This window comes from Lepidothrix coronata, unplaced genomic scaffold (assembly GCF_001604755.1).
Source record: "Lepidothrix coronata isolate B3197 unplaced genomic scaffold, Lepidothrix_coronata-1.0 Scaffold81, whole genome shotgun sequence".
Lineage (NCBI taxonomy): Eukaryota > Metazoa > Chordata > Aves > Passeriformes > Pipridae > Lepidothrix > Lepidothrix coronata.
In genome coordinates this window covers 1,533,439-1,546,811 of record NW_016690261.1, presented here as the reverse complement: position 1 = coordinate 1,546,811, position 13,373 = coordinate 1,533,439, and the positions used below count along the sequence as shown (strand labels likewise).

The 13,373-nt window shown below is 34.8% G+C and overlaps 1 long non-coding RNA gene across 1 annotated transcript; it reads right to left on the bottom strand.

Moving 5' to 3' along the window:
* Positions 1 to 614: 614 nt before the first annotated feature.
* LOC108499946 lies at positions 615 to 13,069 on the bottom strand. Its single transcript, XR_001875712.1, has 3 exons — positions 12,864 to 13,069; positions 9,628 to 9,707; positions 615 to 1,784 (listed from the first exon to the last, which is right to left on the bottom strand). It is a non-coding gene; the product is annotated as an uncharacterized LOC108499946 (long non-coding RNA).
* Positions 13,070 to 13,373: the final 304 nt, after the last annotated feature.

The window sequence follows — 13,373 nt, the reverse complement described above, 5'->3', positions numbered from 1 at the left end:
GGCAGAATTTCAAAATTTTAATTTTTTTCTCAGGCCCTCAGTGTTCTTCTAGTCTTATTGAAAATGTATACTGATAGTTTAAGGAGTTTCTTGGTTGAAGTATTTACATATATATGTACAGGAAGCTGCACCTACAGATTAAAAACAAAAATTAAGAAATCAAATTTCACTTCTTATAAAAATTTTTGAATAATTTTCACTATACAGGTTGACGTAGCAGAGAAAATACAATAGGTGAAATTATAATTGTTAATGAAGACATAAGAAAAGAAACTATAAAAATAATCTAGCCCACAAATTCAAAGAAATTACTTGCGAGGTGAAAGAAAAATAATTCAAAAAAGTAGTGATAGCACTTTTTATTAATGCCCCCCACTAGTGGACATGGGACAATAAAGAGAGAAAGACAGATCGTACACCTTAAGCTTTATGAATGAAGTTGTTGCTGGTAGAATCAAGGATTTGAATGTTCTGCTTTCATCCATCTAGATGAGGTACAACTTATTAAATTTGAGCTGCTTGTAAAGCATTGAAAAGTGAGAGATATATTTGAAGGAAATATTAATTGGAGTCCTCAATGACTGATTCATTGGAGTAAAGAAGGCAGCATAGAGAAGGAGAAGAAATTGCTAAATATACAATGGAGGTAACCCACACTGCTTCCACTACAGAAATACTTTGACTTAAGAATAATGAGAGGTATCCAAGTGAACTTTCTGCTTAATGTACATTTGTTAACTTCTAAGGGCTTTAAACTGTAACACTTTAAAGTACTTGCAAAGATTTCTTCTCCCTTCCTGCTTTTCTGAAGATCAAAAGTACTTCCTATCCCTTTCACTGACACACAGAGAGATGGTTCTGGTAGTGACAGGAAACTTTGTGAATCACTTGGCCCAGTGTACTGTGAGTCCTCAGGAAGCCTTCAAAAAAATCCCTTTAATGATCCATTGGTCAAATGCCAGTTCAGCTGAGTGACGCATACATCTTGAGTGGATTGTAATAAGATCAATGTTCTTAAGTTATGAAATATTTAACGCCTAGAAGTTACATGTGCTCATGTATTTCCAGCCTACCCATGCTCAATGGATCATTTTGTAGCCTTAAGCCATACCCAAGCAATACTAGTCTGCTAGGTCTTTTTTAGGAATTTTCTTTTGTAGCCTCTCACAGAAATGAAACCCAGATTTATTTAGTAAAGAGTCAGAAAGGCCCTCGACACCAAACTTTATTTCACCTCTAGATAATTTATAATGAATTATGAATATTGTCATTTGCTGTACTTAACTCTGTTATTGATAAAATACCTTATCGATATGTGTCATAACTAAAATCAATAAGTAAGGCTTAACTGTACCAATTTGAATAAAGCAATTTCTGTCCAAAATCTACAGGTTGCGTGTTGACATGCATTTTTGGAAACTGAAAAAACAGAAAGAAAAAAATAATATTGAATTTACTACCTTTGGACCAGTTAGAAGATGATGTTTTTATATAGCTAGACTTTCAAAGCAACAAAGAGACTAGACAATCAAAAGTTTTATAAGAGAATATCTATGTGTGTAAGTGTGTGTCTGTATGTATATATGCCAGACGGCAAAGTGGCAGCAAAGTGACTAGCTTTACTACTGCTGTTTAAATTTTTAAAGTGAGATTTTTTTAGAATTTTGCCTTGTATATGTGCAGAACCTTGGCCATCTGTCTTCACCATTTTCTGTTCTTTTAGCTTCACCTTCAGTTGAATGCCTTTACAGCTATGGTTGGAAAGCTGTGTGCCTGAAAGAAACCTAATGGTAAAAATGCTTGTTAGGAAAGTGTCATGATGATGTGCGTGCTCATTTACCTGTTCCAAAAATATAAAAAAGGTGCAAAAAAATGTTTAGAACCAAGTAGTGTAAAATTTACTTCAGTTACTGGTGACAGTGAAATGCTGAAAACTATGTGTTGGAGTCCTAAATACCATGAGATTTGATATAAATATGAGATTTCCTTTTCTTTTGATGCACAAAATTTTGCACAGGTTTCAGGGCCTTACCAAATTGATTTTTGAAACCAGCTTTTCACTTTTCTGGAGCAATTAGAATGACTACCAGAGAAAATACGCTCCTAAATGGTCAAAAGAAAATGCTATTAGATTTTCAACAGGCATGCTATTAGTTTGTTTGTTCATTTCATTTTTATCTTGTACTGGCTTTCATGAGCTTAATTAAAACACAAGGTTTTTATGTTAATATGATACTTTGATACATATCAAATTAATTTTAATGGCTAATACTTCATTATTGTTTTAGAATCATAGAATCAGACGGGTTGGAAAGGACCTCCAAGATCATCAAGTCCAACCCTTGATCCAACACCACCGTGGTTACTAGACCATGGCACTAAGTGCCACATCCAGTCTCATCTTGAAAATCTCCAGGGATGCTGAATCCACCACTTCCCTGGGCAGCCCATTCCAATGCCTGATTACCCTCTTTGTAAAGAATTTCTTCCTAATATCCAACCTAAACCTCCCGTGGCAGAGCTTAAGATCGTGCCCTCTTGTCTTACTGATAGCTGCCTGGGAAAAGAGATTGATGCCCACCTGGCTACAACCTCCTTTCAGGTAGTTTGGAGAGTTATAAGGTCTCCTCTGAGCCTCCTCTTCTCCAGGCTAAACAACTGCAGCTCCCTCAGCCTCTCCTTTAGGACTTATTTTCACATCCCTTCTCCAGCCTCATTGCTCTTCTCTGGACCTGCTCCAGCACAAGATTAGGTTCTTTATATAGTCAGAGTTACATTAACAATGAAAACAATTTGCAATTAACATTTTATTCTTCTGTTTGGAAGTCTTTGTAAATATAACAGTCTTGCATATGCAAACGATGAGGGGGTTTTGTATGATTCAGGATTTAGGAAATCTCTTGTTGGGTTTCTTTTATAATTAGAAACATTCCTAAAATAGTTATAAGTCTGAGAGTGATTTTATGCTTCTTTTTGTGTGGGGTGATTTATTTTTCTATTATTATTATTTTCATACATATAGTCTGATATCATTCCATTTCTCATAAAACTAGAAATCTATTCTTACTGCTAAATGCTATCCCTTAGATGAAAAAAAAAAAGGAAAGAGGAAAAAAAAACCCACATGCATTTTCTATCTTCTTTACAAAATGTGACTGTTGAGCTAAATATTCTAGTAAAGACATAGAAATATAAATTTCAATATGTTAACAGAGACTGTTTATATGATAATTTCCACATTTGCTCACCCCTTGCACCCCAAAGAACTTATTTGAAGTCCTGTGTCTAATGTGTGGCAACATTCTTATGGAACATAATTTTCTTAGAGACATTATTGCAAGGGCACACAATATTTGTATGTACTGTGGTGAGCTCAAAACTAAATTCATGTTTTGCATTTAGATACTGTTTGTGGAATTTTTGTATTCTTTTATTGTTTCTTTTGGTGCATCAAGTTTCAGTTTAAAAGATGAAAATATCTATCCATTTTTTTATTTGAAGTCTGTGGGTCTTTTCCAATGTTACTGAAAAAAACTAAAAAATTGGCTTCTAAATTTTTTGAAAGGCACACATAACTAATATAACATGTTATAACTTTATTCATTGTGTCAAGAAGCATTATCACATTGTAAAAGAACCTTGGAAGACTCTTGTGTTATCAAACTTTTGGTGGAAAATCAAATGCCTTGGTCAACCTGTACTGCTCTCCAGAATAAAAAAAATTATTGCTCCTCAACATTTATCCTCTTTTTATTTTTTTATTTTCCTCTTATTATGGCCTTTTATTCTTGTTACACTGATGTTTGTGATCACCAGTATGTGTCTTGCCCTGAGAGTGATATAGTCTCAAGACAAGTAATCTAAAGTAATAAGGACACTTTTCATTTTTTAAATTAGAAAAGATTATTCCTAATTAGTCTTTATTCAATTTTAATTGTTATAATTACTGTCTTAAGCTTATTATTTCATATACAACACTGTAAAGTATTTGGTTTTCTAATTTAGTTGTTAGATCTCTAATTCTCCTTGTTCCTGTCACTATGATCCTGAGAAACAGAATTTGGGGCAGATATGTCTAGATTTATTATTGCTTCAGAAGAATTATGTTTAGTTTTATTTGCTCACAAAGAAAGAGTTCTATGCTGTGTTTTAACCCCAGTTATAAAATATTAGAAAATACTAAGTTGCATTTATATAGAATATAAAGGTCACAGTGTGAAAGCCTAATATAGGAATTTTAGCTGCCTTACAGGTTATTTAGGACTTAGCCAAGCACCAAGAGAACTGCAAATTGACCCTTCTTACTGCGTAGGAAGTCAATAATTGCATATCCATGATAGGATCTATATAATACATAAAGATAGGTTTTGATTATGAAAGAAAGCAGGTTTACAAATTCCAATAACATTCCATGTAAGTAACTTTGTGGGGGCTGCATAGAACCTGAGTCTAAATCCAGGAAGCTATGAATGTCTTTCCCAGTTTTAACTAAACTATGCAATATGAGAAAAATCTTTGGACCTCATGTAAGTACCAGATAAATATTAATATAGTTTCATGTTATTTTGGACTTTTCCAGCTGGAAATCTTCTTGTTGCAATGTTTCAAATGTTAATAAGAAAACACTGATAATTTAATGTTAAATATATTTGCAGGTGCAGGTAGTATAATCTCTGTTTTGTTTAAGCCAAATTTGATGTTTGACGTTTCTTTTGTCTGATATGGGCACAAAAGAAAAAAAAAACAGAACAGGTTTCCAGTTTTGCTTTGTTTCATTGCATTTTTAGATGAAAATTAACTTTCTACCATTTCTGTTTTTTGCATAAGAACCTGACACTACTTTTGGATAGGTGAAAGTGTTTGTATAAAATGGGACACTTTGGTTAGTACAGAGAATTAGGACACTAACTGTGAATATAGAACTATGTGTTGAAGCTCTTGAAAAATGCAGAACAGTGCTTTTCATCTCAGACTGCTCTGACTTGATTAGGCAAGGATTCCTGCGTATCCCCTGTATTTTGACTGATACAACGACTACTCTTCTCTAAAATTATACATTCTCTGTAGAAATGTTTCTTGGCAAAAAAATTTGTCTCCATAAAATAAATTATTCTGGAAAAAAGAATAAATTAATCGAGCAAAAAGATATAAGCAATGTCAAAATAATTAACTTTCAGTTCTGTTGTATTTTTTTTTAATTCCTGTAGGTTTGAATGCGCAATATTTTTGAAGTATTTTTTATAAATATTAGGCATAAGCAGTCACTTTATATTATTTTGGGGATCGATGAAGTAAGTATTTTGACCGAATAATGGTCACATATAAACTTTTGTACATTAATATAAGGGCTTTTAAAAGTATATAAACTTTCTTTTGCCCTCAAAATTGTCACCATTTTATTGTGTTATGAAAGAATTTAATTAAATGATCATCAGACGATGAAAGTGCATCCTGCTGTTCATCTAAAACTACAGATAAAGTCACATAATAATTTGAAGCAAGATCCAGAATCACGGAATGGTTGAGGCTAAAAGAGACTTCTGGAGGTCATCTGGTTCAACCTCCTGTTCAAGCAGGGTCACCTACAGTTAGTTGCCCTGGACTAGGTTCAGAAAAGACAAAAGGAAGAAACATCCACAAAACTTCATAGGATACACTTCCTTTCTTCTTAATACAAAATGCTGGGGTTTTTTTCTCATTTGATAAGTACATGCTTTCAAATGTTTTGGCACAAAATGAAATCTTTATGAAACTAGAACAAGAGTTCTGCTATATCGTTCAAACAAAAAGGAGGGATCAATTTTTGGGGCTTTTTTAAACTGTTAAATAGTTGAAGTTTTGATATACACATGAACTTTGTATGTTTTTACCTCCTCTTAGCTTTTTCCAGGTTTGTAGTCTAACATTAATATTCGCCAGATGCAAAGACTTTGCTTATTAGCACCAACTGCATTAGCTGATACAGTAAAAATAGGTACTTTACCCATTTAAATTCTTCAAGAATAAACTCAGAAATGTGTTTGGGAACAATAGAACCATTTAAAAAATAGGAAAACTTGAGTTTATTTTAATAGTTGAATATTGCAGAAGTGGTTGTCAAGGATGTGATTTATTCCATGTAAAAATAAACAATTATTTGAATGCTTAAATTGAAAATTAGTGAAGTTTATAAAAATTCCCTAGTCTGCTTCTGTAATCAAGGAAGGCAGTGAATTATCTTAAAAGGGCAATCAAATTCTTGGGCTATTTTTTTTTTCCTGATTGAAAAGTACGGGGGCCCAGGGGCTTATTAACCTAATTTAGGTTAGCTTAATCTGTGCTGAAAATTAATTTTATGAACCAGGTACATACTATACCTCAATTAAATATACAGAGTAATATCAGTTTGGCTGTGTGGATACTATGTCTATAATAGCTAATTAAATAGGGCCAAGGCCCATTCTCTGGACCTTGGAAAAGCAGCATAGCACTGTTTGTACCCATATTAATAAAAACTTTCATCTCCTCAGAAAAAAAGACTTGTCCATGCCATCTATTCCAAGTGACCTCTTATTCTTGATATCTGCAAAACAATGACCAGGAATTAACACGGAATAAGTGATCCCTGGAGAGAACAAATCTAGGTTACAGGTCATACTAACAATTTACAGCTTGGACACTCATGCTTGAGGAGTGGCTTGCCATTCTAGCACTATACTCATATAACTTTCAGATCCACTTTCCGAAGTATTAATCTGGGACTGCTCAGGATGTAAATTGTCTAACGAAAGTCTGTGATTTCCAAATCTGAAATCTTTTTTCAACATATTTTTTGTAAAATCAGGTTTGGTTCCTCCACTCAAAACACAGAAGTATTTGACATAGAGTGGCGCCTTGAGACAGAGATATACAATGTCTCTTTATTTTCCCTTTTTCCACCACCCTGGCATGAACATTTAAAAATGCCCTTTTAAGGGAATCCATTAACACATCTAATTTCAATGGCTATTAATTAAGATGTTCTCCTCATAGCTTTTTTGTTATAATGTGACAATTTAATAGGCAAGAGAAATTTCAATGGATAAACAATTTTACAAGGATAATTTCAAATACGTGTGCAGAGATATCTTTGATACCTCCGAGGATTTGGGTTTGCAATTATGAGCAAGTCCTAATTACAGGTTTTGTAAGTGAGAATTTTTCTAGTTACTTCTCTCCGTATTGCAATTTTTGTGAAAATCCGTTGTCCTTTCAGCTATAACTCACTGTGTGTTAGAGAGGATCCTACATATTCATGAATTTAAATATACCAATTTGAATAATTATCATGATTTTCATTAAACTATAATGAAGAAGGAAAGAGATCTTTACTGTCGTAACTCAAAAGCACAGAAGAAAAAATTATGCATTGAACAGGGACATAGAGTTTTGAAATAATTTACATTTCCATTCAGTGGTACTAGTAACTGCTATCTACTTGTCAGTTCTGATGTTATGTTTCGCTTACCTTCCTTTCTGTTAGCAATATTCCAGGTTTATATTTTTTTGCCTGGGTGCTTTTAAGAGTATAGAATTGCAGATCTGATCCCTCCCTCCAAAGCCCAAACGTTTATTTATTCTTTTTATCACTAATCCCTGTAGTTTATCCAGTAAGTCGCTATTAAAAGTAAAATTCAGTTGAAAATACTAAGACCTGCCCACAAAGCTTTTTGTCATCTTTAATTCATTTTTCCCTCTTGCTCCTTCTATCTCTACCTCCTTATTTTGTCCTGTGTACCTTTACATATTGGTTTTCTACTAGTTAATCTATTCATGCTTTTCTAAATTTTGCAGAACATACAAGGCATTGCCCATTAAATTATTGTGAGGGCAGATTCGAAAGTTTCCAAACCTCTCATTAAATGTTTTCTCTTAACATTTAGACTAATTTTTGATTCTAGTTAGAAGGAAAAGACCAAAATTACAAAAATACTGTAGACCAGAATTTAGTTTCTTAAGGAATTAAGTTCATTATCTAAAGCTCTGATAGCAGTAGACTTGAATTAGGTACCTAGCAGCTTGGAGTGCTTGGTATGATATCCTATAATCCCACAATTTGACTATCCATTACAATTATCCCAGTTAATGAACTATAAATTTACACTGTAAATTGTGATGTTATAAGAGAAGTTTTCATTACGTTGGTGTACAAACATTGCCTCCCTTGACATTTCTGTCAATCAATTTTAATTTGTCTTCAAAATACAGTTTTAAGGAACATTTTATTTCCTCATTTTATGGACAGTGGAAATTTAGATGAGGAGAGGAGGCATGAAAGTGGAAACTGTTCTTTTTGTGTGTTAAAATTAATTGCTCTGAGTTGATAAATCATTATGAAGGTTAAAGAAATATTTGTTGAATTGACTCTTTTATGCAATGTTTCCTCTTAACTTGTCCATTAATTCACTAGATTAGTACACTTCAAAATACAGATGACACCAATTTGAGGGGGGAGTGTTGATCTGCTGGAAGGCAGGAGGGCTCTTCAGAGGGACCTGGACAAGCTGGAGAGACGGTTTGATTCCAACAGGATGAGGTTCAACAAGGCCAAGTGCCGGGTCCTGCACTTTGGTCACAACAACCCCAGGCAGCGCTACAGTCTGGGCACAGAGTGGCTGGAGAGCAGCCAGGCAGAAAGGGACCTGGGAGTTTGGATTGACAGGAAGCTGAACGTGAGCCAGCAGTGTGCCCAGGTGGTCAAGAAGGCCAATGGCATCCTGGCCTGGATCAGGAACAGTGTGGCCAGCAGGACCAGGGAAGTGATTCTTCCCCTGTACTCAGCGCTGGTGAGGCCACACCTGGAGTACTGTGTCCAGTTCTGGGCCCCTCAGTTCAGGAAGGATATTGAGGTGCTGCAGTATGTCCAGAGAAGAGCAATGAGGCTGGAAAAGGGACTGGAGCACAAGTCCTATGAGGAGAGGCTGAGGGAGCTGCAGTTGTTTAGCCTGGAGAAGAGGAGGCTCAGGGGAGACCTCATCATTCTTCACAACTCCCTGAAAGGAGGTTGTAGCCAGGTGGGCATCAGTCTCTTCTCCCAGGCAACCAGCAGTAGCACAAGAGGGCACAATCTTAAGCTCTGCCAGGGGAGGTTTAGGTTGGATATTAGAAAGAAATTTTTTACAAAGAGGGTAATCAGGCATTGGAATGGGCTGCCCAGGGAAGTGGTGGATTCAGCATCCCTGGAGGTTTTTAAGATGAGACTGGATGTGGCACTCAGTGCCATGGTCTAGTAACCATGGTGGTGTTGGACTTGATGATCTTGGAAGTCTTTTCCAGCCTGGTTGATTCTATGATTCTATGAAAATAGACATTACAGGGTGAAAACAAGAGATAAAGTGCTGACATCCTCCCAGTCCATTATCGCTGAAATGTTTCCTAATATTATGCAATCTATGTAGACAGAAAAGTGTACAGAAACTTAACTCTTTGGACTAACTCGTTAATTTTAAGTAATCTTAAAATCTTTTATACCATTCAAAAACCAAAATACTAAGCTAAGTGTGTGTGTTTGTGTTTACATGTACAGTTGTATATACAAGTAAGTATCATGTCTATGTACATGATGACTTTGATAACTAATTGTAAAAATTAATTAAAAATTTTAATTACCTGATTCATCAAGAATAAAGAGTCCTTCTTTTCTAGAATTATTAATAAAATAAACTAAGAAATATTACAAGGAGAAACACCTGTAAAAAAATAAATAATGCATTTAATTAAATCTTGCAGACTATTTCTTAAGATGTACATGATAATATAAGGATTTCAAGATTCCAAATATCTAAAAAAATCACATACCCCCCCCAAAATAGAAAAAAAAACCAGAAAACCACAGAAAACCACCCCCACAACCCTAATAATGACAAAAAATTAATCCAGAAAAACTGGCATAGCTTGTTAACAGTCATTGAGGACAAAACCATTTATGTGATGATATACGAATTCTCAAAGGCAGCCTTTCTATCATGCACTGCAAAACCAGAATTTTTCTGCCAAACATGTATACTAAGCACAGCTACATCTCGTGCACAGAATTCTTTTACACTCGGTGGAGAGACGCAGTTACTTTAAATTATCTGTACTAATTATTTAAACTCTACTGGAATGTAAAGATTCTGGCATCTTTTTGTTCCACTGGTTGGGCACTCAAGCAGTTCTCATGGAACTTCAGAACATCCATAGGACAACGCCTAAAAGCAGGCTAAAGAAGGTCACACAACTTTGGAGGGAAAAAGACCTTAAAGGTTGTTGTAAGTGACTGCTGGAATAATTTCTCATTAGAAACAGCTGATGTTCTGTGATCAAACTGGGTCCATCATCACATAACAGACTAGGCATTTTAGTCCTCTACTCCGAATGTGTTCATCATCTTTTAACTCCACAGAATCAACCACCTCATATGAGATATTTAATTTTTCTGAGTTAAAAAATAAATTACTGATATTATGAAGCAAGATTTTTGCTACATCCTCTTGGACTCATATTATGTCATAGCACCACAAAATAGTTACATTTATTGAGTTGATATCATGTTTTACTGTGTCTTTCAGTTTTGTTGCTGATCTTGCACAGTGCAGTAGGTAAGAATTTGTTTGTCATTATCATCATCCGTAAATAAATAACACCTTAAATCCTATCTGAGCTATAATTTGTTTGATGAGTATAAATGCTCAGTGGTAGAATAGAAAAAAGTATGAAACTAAGTATGTTACAGTTTCTTGTCCAGTGATTTATAACAGCCGTACAAAATGAAGTTTATACCCTATAAATTCCAACTCATGTTTATCTTCTGGAACTCATTTAACTTCTACGATATGCCAAAATAATTTATCTCTTCTACTGTGTTACGTTAAAATTCTAATTTATTGTTCATTTCTTCTTTTCTCTTTTGCAGACAATGCAGTATGCTCCAAAGATCAAATGAAGAATAATGTAAGGATGACACAGGTACTGCTTTGAAATCCAAGAAGCTCAGCAATAATGTTAATGCATGTAAAATAATAATGGAAAATAATAAATAGGAGAATTGCTGATGTCCTTGACAATTTATTAATCAAAGATTGCAAAATTACTGATTCAAATTCAGCTTTTTTTCCTTAACGCTAACTCCATATGGCTAAGAAAACAATGTAGAGAGGACGGGAAGAGTAGAAATATCAGCCATGATTTGGCTGCAATACATTACAGAATGTGCTATATTGATAGGATATCCAATATAGCATAGAGGTAATGATGCAGAGGTAGAACACACTGACTTGTATTTCTAGTTGAGGTCGCATTGGCCATACTATTCTGAAAATTATACTATCTTTAGTAATCGTGATTCCTGTTAATAGCCAATACAGAGCTAAATACAGGATTAGTTATGGTGGATTGTGGTATCTCTACATTCTGAAGTACTTTTCATGTGTTTACAGTTTGATTTAACAAATTAATGATTTTTGCCAAGTAGTAAATTCTGTACTTAAAAAAAAAAAAAGAATATTAAGAAAACACATAACAATAGGCAACAACAGGGCAATAAAAATAAATGAGCAAATTGTGAAAATAAAAGAATTACGTGTAATGATACTTCAACAGAATATCTTTCTGGCTTCTAGCTAGTATGAATTCAGAAACCTTTTGAGCAAAGGATGGCATGCTCTGTGGGTCATAACTCTAGGTGCATTTTATTTTCATGCATCATTTCTAGTGGTTTTGAACTGGTGTAATTTTCTTTCTTCAAGGACTTTCATATTTTAATTGTGTATTTTGTGAATAATTTGCTTTCTTTTTCATCTGGAATTTGTTCAATTCCAGTTCATTAAAACAGATCTTCTCTTGAAAAAATGAATGATTTTTTCCTATTTCTCATATTTGTTTGTTTTCCCTGTCAGTCATTTATTTTCCAAACTCAAGTGTGTTAGTTTGTTTAATTTCTCCTTATACAGAGATTGGCTCTCAATCATCCTTGACATTCTTTTGTTTTAGTTTTTCTACTTCTTACATCTTTTCTGTGTCAGAAGTAATGTGCACTGTATTCAAGGATTTGTTAACTGCAGAAGTTTAATAATGTATGTATGAATAGAATGACATATAAAATAGCTAAAGGCTATGTTATAGTAAAAGAATCCAGACTAATTTAAAGGGGTATGTGAAATATTAGCTTTGATCATAACATCTAAGAGCAAATCTCTTTTCCTTACAAAAAACTAACAACCCAAACCCAACAACAACAACAAAAAAACAACCAAACAAACCCCACAGTCAAAAACCAAATGAATTGCCTTTTTTGCTTTTTTTACTTTTTTAATTTTGTCAAAATAATTGAGAATTACATTGTTCCGTTACTTCGACCTAATATTTACATCTGTTTCACCTCCCCTGCAATTTTAAGTGTTTATTGTGCTAATTGCCAGCTATGTCACATAACTTTAGCTTGTTGCTACAATGTGGGAGGAGAAATATTGTTCTTACATTCCCTCTTATGGAAGCTGGCATTCTAGATACTGCACATTTCTGACTTTGAATTAAGCTCATTACCTTAATTTGGTCCTAGATGATAGTGTACTTTCAGCTATAAATAGAAGAATTTTCGTTTAATTTCTTCTGTTTGGCATGGATTATAAAAAACTCTATTAATCTGACCTCTCAAGAAAAGGCAAACATTATATCAAAGGCTTGGCTCAGACAAGAGGAAGGGTTTTATCTAGAAGCAGACCTGGTTTAAAGGCATTCTAAAAAGAGAAAGAACCAGAATGGTTTGGGTTGGAAGAAACCTTAAAGATCATGTAGTCCAGTGTCTCTACCATGGACAGGAACACCTTTCACTAGAACAGGTTGCTCAAAGCCCCATCCAGCCTGACCTTGAACATTTCCAGTGATGACATATCCACAGCTTCTCTGGGCAACTTGTTCCAGTGTATCACCACCCTCATAATGAAGAAATTCTTCCTGGTATTCAATCTAAATATACCCACTTTCAGTTTAAAGACATTCCTCTGCCACGACCCGCGGGGAAAAGGAACGGGGACGTGGCACTGCAAAAAGAGTTCAGGACACAGCAGAGATTTCGTGAAGCAATGCCAACTTTATTAGGGGAGCATGAGACTTAAATAGGGTAGGACAAAGGGGTGGAGTTTGGACTAGGGAGGAGCACAAGACAGACAACTCAGGGATGAATGTGGTTGGGGAACCGGGCAAGGAGGGGAGGAGTTTTGGTGTATCCGGGGGAATGGGCCAATGGTAGCTCTCCCTGCACTGCAGCACTCAGTGCCAATCAGGTGCAGGGGAGTGGGAAAACTGTGAGGGGATGAGGAAGACAATATGGTGGATGATTTTAAAAACAACAACTGGGGTACAGACAACAGTATAAC